This window comes from Mastigoproctus giganteus, chromosome 8 (genome assembly GCF_048544385.1).
Source record: "Mastigoproctus giganteus isolate SK-2022 chromosome 8, ASM4854438v1, whole genome shotgun sequence".
Taxonomy (NCBI): domain Eukaryota; kingdom Metazoa; phylum Arthropoda; class Arachnida; order Uropygi; family Thelyphonidae; genus Mastigoproctus; species Mastigoproctus giganteus.
The window spans coordinates 198,253,787-198,271,060 of NC_143582.1; positions in this window are offsets into that span (position 1 = coordinate 198,253,787).

Below are 17,274 nucleotides of genomic sequence, written 5' to 3' on the forward strand. Positions count from 1 at the left end.
GGGTTTGCTTTTTGTTAAACGCCTTTTTGATTATACCATAATAGGTGCTATTGTGGTAGAAAATCGATAGACCACTTAGAATCCCAATAATCGATTCGGGTTTTGTGAACGCCCTTGCTGAGCGCGAAGCTGAGCTCACTGTTGATATTAGGAATATTCTTTTCTTTATTTACGTGTTAAGCAAGTGTAATTAACTTGCAAATTAATCAGGCATCCATATTTCTTTAAAAAACAGAACAAGAGAGATTCAAAAGCATCATTAACTCGTATAGAATTCAAGGGAATGTCTATTTTTCTGTCATCTATTCTCTCTTTCGCTTCCTTTCACTGCTACTGTCCGCTAACTCTATCATCACTCTAACTTTATTAGGGTATTCGGGTATTATGCATTACCCTGAACTCTTTCTACCTTGATGGAATTGCTCACTCTATTGTTCGCTGACAGAACCAAGATTTTCCCCAAAGCATTCATGTAGAATTATAACAAATGAATCTTAAACTTACCTTACGTCCTAATTTCCTTAAATACTCTTAATTGACATCTTTCTTATTCTCCAAGAAGTTGTGTATATTTTTTTAACAAATGTCATTTGTTAATTAAAGAATTGGTTAGTTAATTAAAGAATGTCATTCGTTAATTTTAATGGCCTTGGGCTTCAGATAAGAAAATGATATAGACGAAGGAATAGAAGGCGTGATGCCGGTATCTGCAGATGGTGTAAAGATTGGTAGGGTAGTTAATGATTAGTACCAAGCAGCGCTCCTTCAGAATGACTTGAACGGGCTGCAAGAATGGTCAGGAAAGTGGTAATGCAGCAAAATGCAAAGTCTTACACTTGGGGAATAGCAACCCCAAAATAAATTACACACTTGGTGGGGTTGAATTAAAAACAGTGGAGGAAGAAAGGAATCTGGGAGCTATAATACGAGTAGATATGAAGTTTTCTGAGCAGTGCAATCAGAAAGCCCATGGTGTCCTATCGATGATTTATCGACAGGTTGTCCTGTAGAAATAGGGATCGTCTTTGGACCCTCATCTGAAAAAAGACATTGGGCTTCTTGAGAAGGTCCAAAGGCGAGCAAGTCGCATGGTGAGATCGGCAAAAGGGCAACCATATGAGGAAAGACTCCGTATATGTGGGCTGCAGAGTTTGGCAACCAGGTACCTCAGAGATGACCAGTTTGAGGCACTATATGGCTATTACCATTACTACGTCCCGGGATTGTATTCAGTAGATCTATCAATGGTGGAGGATGCAAAAGTGGATCTGTCAATCCACGTAATCCTAAAGATATTATTTGGGATTCATATCCAGTGGCCAAGATAGCACCAGGAAGTCACATCGAACAATAAGCACAATGTGGGAAGTCGCATTATCCTGATGGAACACAGCTGTGCCATCCAGGAAGGCAGTCGCCATGAAGGAGTGTACCTGGAAAGGTAGTGTTAGCACTCACAACAGGAGTATGAGGGCTCCAAGAGATTCTCAGGAAAACATCTCCCGTACCAAAACACTGCCTGGTTCAACTGTTTGTTGGACCAGGGATCTTTGCATTGTCGCCGTACTCTCCACATCACATAGCAGAATATGTAACTCATTGGAAAAGGCAACAATTTTCCAGTCATCGATGGTCTAATGAGACCATCCAGATGCAAACTCTAGGATCGTTGGAGATGGATGGGCCTTAAACATCGTTTTGTTGACTGGGTGTTTACTTCGAAGGCTTCTAACAGAGGATGGTTTGTTTTATCGTGATCTTGCAAACGCCGCTGGTCGTCCCTTAAAGTGCATGGTGTAAATAGTCATGTATGTATGTACACCGATGTTCAAAGAAAACGCAGCACCTAGGAATTTCATATTTCTAACTCTTTTTCGCGATAGTGTGTTACATTATAATGACTAGCATCACAAATAGAAACATAAACAAAAGATGTTTATTAATAGTTAAGGCAAAGCTAAGTAATATTTGACAGGTGTTCTCAAAATATTCTAAAATGAGCATTTGCAACCTTTATACAACAGTTTTGGTAAACACAACAATTATGGCTGAAATTTTATCAGAAGCCCTCAGTTTGCTTCAGTTTATCATTTTTAAATGGAAAACGAAATGAAAAGTTCACCAGATGCAAACTAATATTTAGCTGAACCGCCTGTGGCACTGATGACAGCAGCACACCGTCGAGACATTGACAAGATCAATTTCTGAAGATAATCAACTGATAGTTCGTGGTTCCAAACACGAATTATGGCTTCCTGAAGTTCACGAAGGCTCTTTGGTTTCTTTCTGGCAACTGCAGATTCCACACGATGCCAACAGTTCTCTATAGGATTCAGGTCCGGCTGGGCTGTTTCCTGGCCATCTAAGAGTTGTAATGGACAGTTCTTCCAACCATTTTTTCACCTGTAACAAATGTAAACACATTACTGTCGAACCTCTAATGCAGAAATGAAGCTAAAGTAACTACAGAAGTGCCTACTTACACTTTTCGCTCGATGACAAGGAGCAGAGTCGTCCTGAAAGATGCAGTTACTTGGCAGGTTGAAATGGTCTCTAATGGTTGGCAGCAATTTGCCTTCCAACATAGCCAGGTATCCATTGGCAGCCAGACGGAACCTTTTATAAACTGCAGGTGACCTACTCCGTGATAAGAAATGCACCTCAATATCATTTGGCTGGTAGGGAATTTCACTGTAGACACCATACAGTCTGGATGGTATTCTTCACCACTCTACGGCGAATCGTTTGTCTCCCATCAGAGCCATGCAGGTTGAATTTCTTCTCATCCGAGAAAATAACTGACTTCCAATAACTGAATGCTCGGAGGTCCATTTGACACGCTCCTTACACCAAATTAATCGGGCCTTTTTCATTTTTTGTGTGAGGAGGGGTTTCTTCTTAGGACCACGGGCTACAAGTCCATTTTTCAAGAAGCGTCTTCTGGCTATTACTGCACTTGTTACCACTCCTGTATGTTCTTCCCATTCTCTTTTCAGCTCAGACGCTTAAGAAGCTTTACGGTTTTTAAGGCACAAGCGCTTCAAAACGCGGTCCTGTTTTGGCGGAGAGACTCATTTGCGTCCGGTTCCTTTTTTCCTATCAGCAGAACCAGTATTCTTGGGTTTGGAAAGAAATCTACTCACTGTTGACTGATTACAAGACACTCTATAAGCAATATGACGGGAAGAATATCCTTCCTCACGTAAAGCAACAAAAGCACTCTTTCTTCGTGGCGTCAACTCGTGGCACGTAACTCGCCATCCTGACACAGTCAAGGAATGACTGCAACTCTTGCAGAGCGTGCTTATATAGCTGAAAGTAGCAGCTGATGCAATATTACGTCATCACCTACGCGTGTTAATCTTATCTGATGCAATGTGTAAGAAATATTGCCATATACTTATGTTATTCGGACGACAGTTACAATTTTAATGGGTGATGGGCTTTCTTTGAACACCAGTGTATGCATGTATTCTGTGTTAGGGCAGCTCCTGGAGCATTAGTTGATCTCCGCCAAGTCGTTCTGTGTCCACCCTATCCGCAGGTGATAGATCAATATTTGTTAGGCCTAAAGAGAAGAGTTTTGAATTCAACGACCCATGTCCTGATACAAAGTACGAAGCATAAAGTCCAAGTCTAAATAATTTTAATGTTTTCTTGGAGATAAGAGTAGTTCAGCCGTTCCACGGTTTCCCGCCTATAAGCTGCACCATCGATGAGCGTGTGCGCCCGCCATTGGGCAGGCGGCTGCCGCTTTGTCTACTACCCGTCTACCCTTAACTACACCACTCATATTTGTGAAATATTGCCATCAACTGCTACCCGACAATCCCCCCACCTGGCACAGCCTGACTCCGGACAGAAGCAGAACTCGGAACGGGCAAATACTAGACGAATACCTTTCCAACTCCCCGATCGTGGTGCTAAATAGGACGCACCAACTGCCCACTTTCTGTAACACACTGTGGAGGGCCACGATTGACGTCACTCTGTCCACTAGAACCTCGCAGGCTATATAAAGGACTGGCTTGTTCGGGATTCGTGGACAACGTCCGATCACAGAGTGGTTACCTATCAGACACAAGGTCACTTGACAGAGCCCCACTATCCAAGCAAATACAAAGCCGCTATGCCATTCGCAAAGCAAATTGGGAACTTTTTAAGGAAATCCTAATACCAGCAACCCCCCAACACCTAACTGAGACAAATCAGCTCGAGGAACCCAATAAAACCCAAACTAAAGAAACCAAGATAATAACAGAAGCCAGCAATGCAGCAACAAAAAGAAGGAACCCGATCCGGGGGGGGGGGGCTGTTCCCTGGCGGACCCTGGAAATTGAACAGCTCAGACGGGAAACAATTAAAAGAAAAAAAAAATTCCAACGGGCAAGACGCATATTGCCGACCCATGAGGTTGAAGCTTTAAGGGAAAGATATAGCGAAGCCAGAAACAGCTACACAAATGCGATCGTTAAGAGCAAACGCAAGGCCGGGAGACTTTTGTCAGCACAACAGGGAGCACCGAACCCTGGGGAGTGGTATACAAGATAGTCACCAGTAAGCTTCCCGGGGGTGGCAGTCATTTCAACCACCCAGACACCGCAAGGTGATTATACCACCACGTGGCAACAATCTATAAGCAATATATTGGATGCCATCTTCCCGGAACCAATAGAGCCAACACTGCCAAAGCAACTTGTCATTTGTCAAGATAATGAAGCTTACTCAACAGACACTCAGGAGCCACCCTTCATACAGGATGAACTACAACAAATGGCAACCCAGATAAGAAACAATAAATGTCCAGACCTGGACTACTTAGAACCCGAAATTATTAAGAAGACTGTGGAGATCGTTCCAGACCTCCTCTTACACCTCTATAACAGCTACTTGGTTAAGTGCATCTTCTCAAAAAAAAAATGGAAGACAGCAAAGGTAAAATTAATCCCCAAAAATTCGAATAAACCACCCCACCTGCCAAACTCCTATCGACCAATAGCCCTACTGCCGGTTGCAAGAAAACTGCTAGAAAGACTACTCTGCACAAGGATAAACCAGTATTACCAGGCAGCGAAATGCACAGAGACATCGCAAAATGGATTCAAGCAGGGTTCCTCTATTGTGGAGGCCTTGCGTAGCCTATCGGAATCAGCAACAAACTGTAATAATAAATATCTTCTAGTCATCTCCGTTGAATTCGCCGGGACGTTCGACACCATTTGGTGGCCGAGCGTCCTGGCAAGACTAAGGCAGGCACACATGCCGATCAACTTATACTCCATAATTAGGTCATATCTCTCTGAGAGACGCATCATCGTGGAAGCACCCTATGGTAGAGTGAATCGTGGTGTCCGCATGGACTGCCCCCAGTGTTCTGTTCTGGGGCCACTCCTGTGGAACACGGTTCTGGACGGGTTCTTGGCTTTGCACCTCGGTGATGTGCGCTCCCAAGTCTTTGCCGATGATTTGGTCCTCACCATTGCTGCAGATAGTAGGGCCCAGCTAGAGGAAAAGGCCAATCAGGCAATGCTGATATTGCAAAACTGGACCAGAACCCACTGCCTGACGATATCAACAACAAAGACGTCCTCCATCCTGCTAAAAGGCAAGCTTGATATACGTAGGCCGCCACAAATAAAGGTGGGACTTACCACAATAAAACTAGTGACCCAGTTAAAATATTTAGGGGTTATTATTATTATTATTATTAATTATTAAAATCAGTTTATTTCCCAAGAAACCTTGGGTCACCCCGGGACGGCTCTGTGCCAGAAGGGTGTGAATACAGACTAAGGTGCGAGGAACACAATGTACAATAAATAAGGGTACATTCATGCTCGACCCGAGACTTTTACAGGATTAAATAAACAATAATGTACAAAATATACAATAATATACATGATTACATGAAGACAGAAAGTCTTTGTCATATACAAAGAGGCAAGTCAAAAAAAAAAAAAAAAAAAAAAAGTCTGTCCAGGAGCAGGTGAGTATTATAGGTTCATAATCTGGTAACAGTTCTTGAGGATTTCCTTCCTGTAGGGCTTGTCTTCACAGAACCTATCAGGGTGGATCCTAAATTTATTGAAGATCCGAAGACAATTGGCTGGAAACATGTTCCTCAGGGAATCAATGCTTGACAGCGTAAGACGTAGAGGGAGACAGGAGTCGGGGTGCTTCCCTCTTGCCCTCTTCGGGCCAGAGATTAATGCGGATACTGATGGAGCATCAATTCGCCTCGTTATAAGCCGTGCAAGCGTGAGAACATTTTTTGTCATGATGATATGTCTCCAGGGAGTGGTGCCTAGATTTGCTTGTAGGATAGATCTGGAGATAGTTAGGGGGTGGCCTACCACCCTGTTCATCCATCTAAGCAACCAGTACTCTAAACTAAGATATTTCTGAAGGTATGAGGCAGGGGCAGATGACCAAATTTCTGAAGCATAGAGAGGAATCGGCGTAATACACCTCAGGATGTGCCGAATAAGCAGCGCTGGCTGATGCACACCAACGAGCTCTTGACGCACTGCCCAAAGAGCAGCGTACGTCTTCTGCCTCATCCTGGCAAAGTGAGGCTGAAATGTGAGCCCAACGTCTCAGGTGAGGCCAAGATCAGTATGAGAGGTCACCTTTTGCACCGGTTCCCCACTCACAAAGATTTGGATATCATTTTTGGCTTTCTTCTTGGTTATCGTCAGTTGTGCTGATTTGGAAGGGCTCAGATGCAGTCCTATTGTGGCAAGATAACTTTCCAAGCTCAATATCTGCCTAGAAGCTTGTTGGTTGATATCATGAATCTGATGATTATGATCTGATCTCACGTAGAACTTCAGATCGTCGGCGTAAGAAACAAAGTTCGGATTCTGAGCAAGGAAAGGCTCCAAAACTGCTGCAAACAGGATAGCTGACAGTACGCTTCCTTGTGGAATGCCTCTTGAGACGTCAATAGTTACTTGAAAGTCATTGTGGGTCACAGACAGATGTCTAGGAAGTAAAATAGACTTCAAAATTTGGAGTAAGGTTTCCGCCAGGCCGAAGTAGTGTTTCAGAATGGTAAAAAGAGCTGGGAGGTGTATTCTGTCATAAGCCGATTTTATGTCGAGGAATATGATATCAATCTGTGATTTGTTGTTAAGGGTGTGCTGAATTCTGAAGAGGGTATCAAGAAGATTGGTAGTTGTCGATCTCCTTTGTAGAACGGTATGGAGGTACTCGGGCCTGTGTGCAAAGCAATGCTGGGCAATTGTTGGCTGAATTACTTTTTCGAAAATTTTGAGTAAAGAACAGCTGATGGATATTGGTCTCAGGTCTTTAGGAGATTTGGGTTTCTTGATCTTTGGAATGGGCTTAACATGGTAAGTTTTCCAAATTGAAGGAACTATTCCAGATTGCAGGATTTGTCTGAAAAGGTGAAGGAGAAGGTCGACTATATATGGGCTGCAAATTTTGATAATAAAGAGTGGGAAACCATCCGGACCTACAGTGGCTTTGTTGGGTAGTTTATTGATGACATCAATTAGGGTCTCTCTAGTTATTTCTATTTCAGACAAGTGTGCCCTAGGTAACCAGTCCTCCTGCGAGAGAAAGGAATCAGAGTCATGAAAATCTGCCTGCTGTAAGCTGAACTGTGCCCATTCCTGGACAAGCTTTTTGTCAATGGCTAGATGATGATGATTCGAAAGGATCCTTCTACCACTCTTCAACCTATTGAGAACAGCTTGGTTAAGGACCAGCCTTTTCTTTTTCAAGAAGCAAGCTCTTTCTTTCTTAAAGATGGAATGGTCTGAGGGAAGTTGAGTTTTCTGCCATTTCCGGTAGGCCTTCTGCTTCTTGATGAAAGCCATCAAGAAGCAGAAGGTTATACTGGATGGTAATCTTTCCTTTAAACACCATCTAACTTATATCAGAGCCAAAATTAAAAGATACTCTGGATTGGTGGCTAGGATCTCCAGGCGAGACTGGGGGTTAAACCAACGCACCCTGTCATTGTTTTATAAAACAACCTTTCTACCGATCATCACTTACGCCTCAGCGATATGGTTTCCCAAAACAGCAACTGTAGTAAACCGACGCATTCTTGATGCAACCCAAAGAACCATCCTATTGACAGTTACACGTGCTTGCAGAACTACCAGTACCCACGCACTGCAGGTCTTGGCCGGGGCTCGCCCCATTGACTTAGAGATCACGCGCAGGGGAATGAACTACCACATAGAGAAAGGAATACCTTGTACATACCATGGCTATACTGTGGACGTTAATGCACCACGCAAAAATGAAAAGACAAGACTGCAAAAACACATGATGCAAGTTTGGCAGGAGCGCTGGTCCAATTGACTCACTGGTAACACCCGGCTAGGTAACACCCGGCTACGTTGCCCATACCACGTGGCGAGGTATGGGCAACGTCTTGTCCCATTAGTGGGCCTGGCGGCCAATAAGCCGGATAAACAATGAGCACAACATATAACGCTAATCATGACCCACACACTTCTAAATCTCTGGCTTTAACAGGGAACTGTCACCGATACACAGAACGTTCGCGAAGATGGGAAAAATCCCAGGAGCCGCTAGACCCTCAATATACCTCATATCTCATACCCGACAATCGTCCCATTTTTGAAGTCCATCAGATCACGTCCCTTGCCCATATCGATCTATGTACTTTTCCAATTAAAAAAAAAAAAAAAAAAAAACGTAATGGAGAGTGATATATCTCCTGTCCCAGTAAGGTTGTCTGGGTAACAGTCACTATATTTGGAATATGGTGAAGCCTAACACAGACAACCTTGTATTTATTTAATAAACGGAAAAGCATAATTATCCTAAAAGCATAACCGATATTTTAACAACATGGTGTAGGTGAAAAGCAGATTAGAATAGCTGTAGTACACAAAGATATTTTACTTTGGGTCACGAAACGTAGGACTCTTTGGAGAGGTGACCTCTGCTAATGACCTGACAGAAGAGATAAATGTCTTCTAGCAGGAAGGAAAAGCTGGAGTATAATGATCAAGTATATGAGTCGAATAAATTTTAATTTCCCCATATTTCCTTGGGTGATAAGTAACGGTTAATGGATGATAATAAGAATTTATCTTCGCGTGAAGAAGGGTTGTTCGAGTGCTCGTGGTACAGAAGGCGAACAGGAGGAAGACAAATGTGTGAAAGTAGGATAGTTGGTTTAGTCTTCAATAATAAGTTGAAAAAAAGTAGACTTAAAAGGTGCTAAATCATTATTTTTTAAGTATTTTTAAGTAAAATACAGTATGTTGAAAACACGATGCAATCCAAACAAACCTTCACAACGAGTTTCCTTGGTATTGTACAACATTAAAAAATAATATCACCGAAAGGTTAATTTGCCATTTATTAAAAAAAAAAAAAAAAAATGAGACACTCAAAAAAACATAAACTGAAATAATGTAAATAAGAATTTCACTGTATTTATTCACTCATGTTGGAATTGCAAACCAACAGAAATTTCATCAAATAAACCGTAAGCCAAGTAAACCAATATTGGAACGCGCTAGTAACAATATGAACCAACATTGTCGGTACTTCAAAGGGCAGACGACTGTTCTCATTGTTACACGTCAAAGCACCTATGCAAGAATGAAACAACAATGCATCACGCTACAGGAGGAGTTGGCAATTTGCCAGGAAAGTGGATGGCTCAGGGTATTTCCACTTTGATGGTGTGAAAGACTGATTTTGTTCTCTAATTAAGGGAGGTGGGTCTTGCTTTAATTAGTAGAGCGCAGATAACGTAATTACACGGCGTTTTTTTTTTTGTTTCTTTCTGTCAAAATTATCCCATTTCTGTATCGAAAGAACAGTGATAATTTCACGGTTCGAATATCGGTAGAAAGTTTTTGAATTGATGGTACCGAACCGGCTTTTAGACTATAGAAAAATGATCTCATTTTTGAACATTAAGTGACCGGTAATTTGTCTTAAACGACAGAATTATCTGAAGTATCATCGACAAAGAGTAAATTATTCGACAAATTTCCAGTGTTTCATCATTTTCTGTAAGAATACTGGAAGGAGGGCATTTATTGAAAGGGAAAGAGGAAATAGCCACCTTTGGGACCAACAAAAATTAAAAAATAGAAGAGAAAACACACCAATCACTCGGAAACAAGATAAAATGTCAGGAAACAATTACCCTACCAACCGTCACTGCTAATGACGCTTTCAAGTGACCTAATTAACTTAATTCGATTCTATTAACTTAATCTCCTCGCTAGCTCATTTAAAATTCTATCGAGTCGTCCTTACAGGGGTCGTCATGTCATTAGCCGACCATTCCCCGAGGATAGGTGTGTTTTGGTTTCAAATTTCAACGCAGAGACTTTACAAACATAGACTGTAGGCTATATTTAAGTACAATTGGATAATGCTGTTGAAATTTCTGGACATATCATTCCCATCGGGACAACAGAATTTAATCAATGTTCTGTGTTAAATATGCTGGAGTTGTTGATGATGGACTCTTCTTTTTAACAAATCCCAGGGGTGATAATACTTTTGGACCGATAGTGTATTTACTTTCTATAATGATGTTCCACTGAATTACTAGCCGAGCTTAAGCTAAGTAAACAAATAAAAGGTGTTTTAATAAATTTCAAAATATTAAGGAAATATTTAAAAGAAATGAATAAAAAATTTAATATAGAAATTACATTTTATTCTCAACTGTTTTATTATTACTATTTGTAAAATTATTACAGTTTTACTGCCATAGTATTGTTTTAAGGATAGCATAAAAATCACGTGTGTTATCATGGCAACCATCTTGAACAGAGGTCAATCACAAATATCTTTTTAGGAATAGCTTCTATTTTTATATGCAAAACCTTACGTTCAGCTTATGAAATTCAGTTTTCCTCTTATAGAATTGACTCGATGAGCTTGGGTTTTAAAATAGCAATTTGAAAGTGGTGAACATGAGTGCTAAAAACCGGAAATGTATTTGTGTGAGTTCCCAGGAAGTGACGGTTGATAGCTAATTTGGTTGTAACTGGTGGCGCCCTCTTAAAAAATAAATTTGAACTAGAATTATCAACTCTGGCATTTGTATAACGTAAACAACTATATTATTCCTGTCTGTTATGCAAATTGGGGTGATGTCAGCTTTTATTTAAGTTTCATTAAGATTATAACTATCGAAAACAATTCCATTCTGTGATTAATAGAAGAGCAGGAAAATCCTCCTTATTTCAGAAAGTGATGAATTCAAATAAATAAAAATATATATATATGGAGAAAGATAAACAACAATTTTGTTTTATAAAGAAACCGATTTAATATTACCTTAATAGCATTTTCTTAATTTTCTCCTGAGATGTGACGTGTTTTGAAAGCAGGTCTTGTGTACGTAAGCCTCAATGTTTATCCAATTATTCAAAGCAGATGTCGGCTGTTTATGCAATACGTTCACAAGTTAATAACAAACTGATTAAAATATACTGTCTTTTGTTTGTTCTTCAAGAAATTTCCACACTTTACAGTTCAGCTGAGAATATTCTTTCAAAATTTATATCTGAAAGCGGAGCTGACAGGCAGAAAATAAGCAGAAAAACGAGATGAGATTTTTTTTTTTTTTTTTTTTTTTTTTGATGTAGACTATAAAATGTTCCCATAGCAACTAGCCTTATGAGATTGTTTGATTAGATTTACTCATAGGTAACCATAAGTCCATGATACACTTTGTATTTTGTCAGTAAATTAACTATACAAGGCTGGTTTGTTTACAAATGAAAAAATGGGCCTTTGCCTGAAACCAACTTAAGAAATTAAAATATAAGAAATGAAAAACAAAAAATTAGAGATAATTCTAGTAAAAGAGCTTTGAACTTTACTAAGTCTCCCGCCTCAGCCACCGTGGCAGGCAATTTATTCCAAACGAGCTACAAGCTGCCCAAAAGAAACTTCATGAGATCCAGTCTTCTGTTACTTCCCTAAGATTTTATATTTGTATCCTTTTATTCTTGTCTAGCATATCAATAAGAATATACCTTCCTTATTCATTTCATTAACACCTTTATACAAGACTTTATATACCTAAATTAGATCGCCTCTTTCTAAAATGCCTAGTTGCTAAGTTTCTCATTCATATTGTCATACTGCTGCGCACCATCCTGGTCTCCTTTCTCTAAATCTTCTGCAGAAGCGCTGTATATTCCATATTCCAAACGCGGTCTCGTCGTGATCCTTTACAGAGGCACAATGATGTCCTTCTCCCTACTTGGAAAGGTCTCATAAATCGAGTCAGGGCACTGAACCTTTCTGTCTGCATGGATAATTTCATGTCTGAAAGAAAGCAACTTAACCCCTAAGTTGCTTTCTTTCTGAATCACTTTTAACTTCCTCCCCACTCTTCCCACTAGAATTCTGTTTCCAGACGATACATTTAGACGAATTAGGCAAGTTACCATTTTCTAGACCAAATCTGCAACTGATCGAAATAATTTTGAACAGAAGGGGTCCAGAAGTGATCCTTGAGGGACCCCCCTTGTTAAAATTGCGAGATTGAAAGAGGCAAGATAAGATAATGAGGAATATTGCATAGGTAAAGTTCCTAGCTGTACTAATGTAATGCGATGAAATATTGTACAGTAATAGTAATAGTAATAGTAATAGAGGCATGTGATGCAAGAAAGCAAGCGTATGAGCTTATGTAGCATCAGCCGAAAAAAAAAAAAAAAATTCACACAACCGTTCCCTCTAAAAGTTTGTCCAGTTCCTCCTTTAATTTATTTAAGCTCTCAACTTCCACAACGACAGATGTAAGTTTGTTCCAGCAATTAACCACCAGCTGGCTAATGGAAAATTTCCGTACATCTATTCTACAACTATCTTTCTTCAATTTGAATTTATGCCCCCTTAGTTTCGTAATCTCAGCAAGCGAAAGAATCCGATCAGAATTCAGCGTGATCAACCCATTCAAGGGCTTATACATCTCAGTCAGATCACGTCGCAGGTGCGTAGTCTCCAGACACTGTAATTTGAAGAACTTAAGCCTTTCTTCGTAAGACTATCCTTTCGTTCCCCTCACTAATCTTGTAGCCCTTCTCTGTACTCGCTCAAGCAACTCTACATCTTACCTAAAATGAGGCCTCCAGACCTGTACGCAGTACTCAAGGCGTGGCCTGACCAATGCCTTATACAAAGGGATAATCATCTCCTTTTCGCTGCTAGCAAATGTCCTTTATATCATTGACAAGACTCCATGATCTGCTCTGGCAGCCTGTCTGCATTGCTCAGAAAACTTAATATCTGACTGCCCAATTACCCCCGAGTTCTTTTCTTTTTCATTTTCTACCATCCTAAGTGTAGTACCACACAGTTGGTATGTTCCTGTTGTTGTTTGTTTGTTTGGTTGGTTTTTAGGAGCATTAGCAACTAAGGCCATATTGCTCCGGGATATGCGGTGGTCATTCCTTGACCTTTCCGCATTCTCCGTATTTGGTGGTGACGGGCTCGAACCCCGGTCTAATCAAGAAGCGTGTGCTGCGCACTGCTGCTCCTTCCCACCTGGCTACGGAAGCGCCTTGGTATGTTCCTCTGGGGTTACTTCTACCCATATGCAGTACTTGCAGTTCTCAATATTATATTTCAATTGCCAATTCTCAGCCAATCCGCCCAACTTTTCTAGGTCCTCTTGCAGTAGCATACTATCTTTACTGTCATTAAAAAATCCTGTCAACCTTTGTATCATCTGCAAACTTGGACATTAATGCTGATATACCTTCATCAATATCATTGATAAATATACAAAACAACAATGGGCCCAACAGCGAACCCTGAGGGACACCACTAATAACATTAGTGGTGTCCCTCAGGGTTCGGTGTCGAAGAGCAGTGTCCATTGATTACCACACTATATCTTCTCCCATTCAACCATCCTTTTATCCATTGCAGTAACTTGTCCTTAATGCCATACCGCTCCAATTTGAACAGCAGTCTTCCATGTGCAACAGTATCAAAAGCTTTCCTGAAATCCAAGTATATGATATCGAAATTATTTTTGGCATTCAGCTCCTTTGTGGCCACATCATAGTATCCAATCAAATTTGTCAGACAAGACTTTCCTTTAACAAACCCGTGCTGTGTCTGAATGTACAGTTACTTGTATGTAACGATACGATAATGACTCCGGAACAAATAAATCCATGGACTTGGCACACACACACACACACACACACACACACACACTAAAGATTAAGGTTAGTAAATTGAATGGGTTATTTTTGGATTAATATATTGAAAAACAAGGATTCAAAGCTTTATTGTATCTTTGTTCCCAGTCGGACGTGAAGTAATGTTATAACGTATATTCTTAAGTGTATAGCAATCCACTAATTCCTTGAACATTAACAAGGTTATTATAAGATGAATTCTACTCCGAATTATAATTCTTTCTTTCTGTTCACTCCACTGATGAAGACAAGGCTTTGGCTAATGCTCATTTTAGAAAACGATATCATTATCCAGAGTTGATTTAACTGAATAAGTCATCCCCAAAAGATGTCTCTCGTCAGATGTCAAGTAGTCTTCTCAAGCATAATCAATACTGTTAAAGGTAGATTATGCGAGTATTTCGAGTACTCGTATTTTCCAAGACTGTAATAAAGTGATTATAGCCATATTTGAGGACGCAGTCATAAAAGTTCCTTCTGTAGAGGCGAGTGTCGACCTCGTGACTTTTCCACACAGTCTGGAAAGTGAATGCAAGATAAGATCGGAAAGAAAACTCAAGCGAATGAAAGAATAGCAAACGAAACAGCTGAAAAGAAAAAAGTTTGAATTTCAAGATAATGCTGAATAAGCTCATTGGAAAAGAATTGAGCTCAATATAAAAAAAATGCAAAAACTGTAATAAAAAACATGACCAATTGAGTGAAAAAGATAAATGCCAATACTTCTCCAATCACACAACCGAAAGTGAAGGAAAGAAACTTCCAGTTGTAAAAAATACTAAAATAAATAAGAAAACCTTCAGGTAGGAAATGAACAAGAAAACAATTTGGACAAAAAGGATGAACTCCATCTGAAAAGAAAGAGATATTACAGAAAGAAAGGGAATAGCTAAGATAGAAAGTGAGCTAAGAATTACAATACCTCGACTTTCTTCGACGATCCAACACAACTGGCTACACGCGAATTCATATTATCCGGCCACTGCACGAATTCACGGCTTGGAATTGTGATTCACCTGCCGCATTCCTCCTAGCATATCGTTTCGATCACGGGCTAACTCCAGTCATATGACGCCTTTGCTTCCTAAGGCTGCTTCATGTATTTCGAGAGGAGGAAAGACAAAAAACTGGGAGAGTAATATCGTTGTGCATCTCTTAATATTTCTTCCTTCAGAAAGAAAGAAGCACAGCTCCGTTTAAGTGGCTTTGTGATAGTGTGCATTCAAGTACAAAGTGGCAATACGTTTAGCCTTGCAGCCTTGGATAAGGAACATCGATATATGGACAACCATTCGCATAGAATCGCTCTTTCTTTCTCTCTCTCTTCGAAAAGTAGTTCGGTTTATTTACAACTATACTACCACTCTGGAGATCCCGATGATTGGCACATTACAACTTCTCCAGAAATTACACTTTCAAATAGGTTTATTAGGTTTATCTTTAACGCTTACAGAAATACAAACATCCAGAAAGAAACATCGTTGAATGCATGAAAATATGTCAAGTTCCTATTCTAGACTTGCCTTTCTTATTCACAAGACCATCGTCTTAGTTTCTTTTCTCCTGTCAGCCCTAGTGGTGAGTGATGGCCTCTTCCACTAAGAACCAAAAAAACCATTTGTTTTTTTTTGTTATTCCGGACCCACAAATATACAAACACCAAAAGAAAAATTGCCTACTTACATGCAACTACTCCCAGCGTCTTATGCTAAACGTATAAGTTTGTTGCATATTTGGGGAACCCAAACAGATCGTTAAAGCCAATATTTTTCCATAGCGCTACTTTAAAACAACTTGTGCTTTACTTTGAAAACTTCACAACAGCCCTCCTAACCTTTATAACGAACCAAGCTCATCGGGCTAAGATGAATAAAACATAAATGCGTACCACAGATGGATGCATAATCGCACGCCCTCCTTTTTTTTGTATCGTAAACTTAACATAAATACATCACTTCCATGTTTTTTAGGCACTTTTGAAAAGTAGTTGTTTATCGTTCTTTCAGAGCACACACACAATTCTTTTTTTATTTAAAATTCTACAGATCAATATTAACGGTGAAAAATAGGCTTAACTACCAGTGTATTCTATCAAAGAGTTCATGGCTTTCCACTTTCCTCGTTCATATATCTCGAAATCATCACATATTTTCAAATATTTGTTGGAAATGTAACATCCAATTCATAAATCCAAAAAAGGCAGCTATGATTACCACATAACAGACACTTATCGGAAGCAGAAGGGGTCCATTAGGAGTCTAGAAGTTATATTTCAGCTCTCTGTTTGCTCTGAAAAAACATTGACAGAACTCTGAAAATGCATTGAAAAACCTTCCTTTAACCTCTCCTTTAATATGTTTTTATTGCCCAATTTTTATGACTTTGCCAAAATATTAATTAACCACTGCTATGACAGCCTCTCTCAGGACTAACTGGTTCCTCATCAGATAACTCGTCATAAAGCGCTCATAATTATTCTAATGTAAATAGGATATATTTTTTTTTTCTAAAAGGTGTAGTTATTAAATTGCAATTCATATAAAAACAAATTTTAATTAATTTTTTCTTAAGAAATATATTTTTATATTTACATATTTAGCAAGTATATTCAACTTTATGCATTACATAAAAACATATGTATATAAGTCAAAATTGGTGTTCTTATTTTAAAACCACAAGCAGTCACAATCTAAAAACACAATAGTCAAAACATAAATTATAAATAATGAATTATTTATATTATTCTAACGTTATTTGTAGCGGAATATTCCTTTTGAACATTTTCAAAATATTAAAAGGTCATTGACCACTACCTGATCGAGTACATTCGTAATTAATCGTGGCAACCGAATGTTAGAACCAATAAAAATTGGTGTAACAGTGATCGTGGCTTCTAAATGTTAGAACCAATAAAAATTGGCGTAACAGTGCTGTGTATATTTGTTGCAGAATATAAATTGCTGTATTTATATTTTACATTTCCAGTATTTGGTATATTAATATTCATATTGTTAATATGATAATTTATAATTTATGTAAATTATGATTTATGATGTAATTTATATAA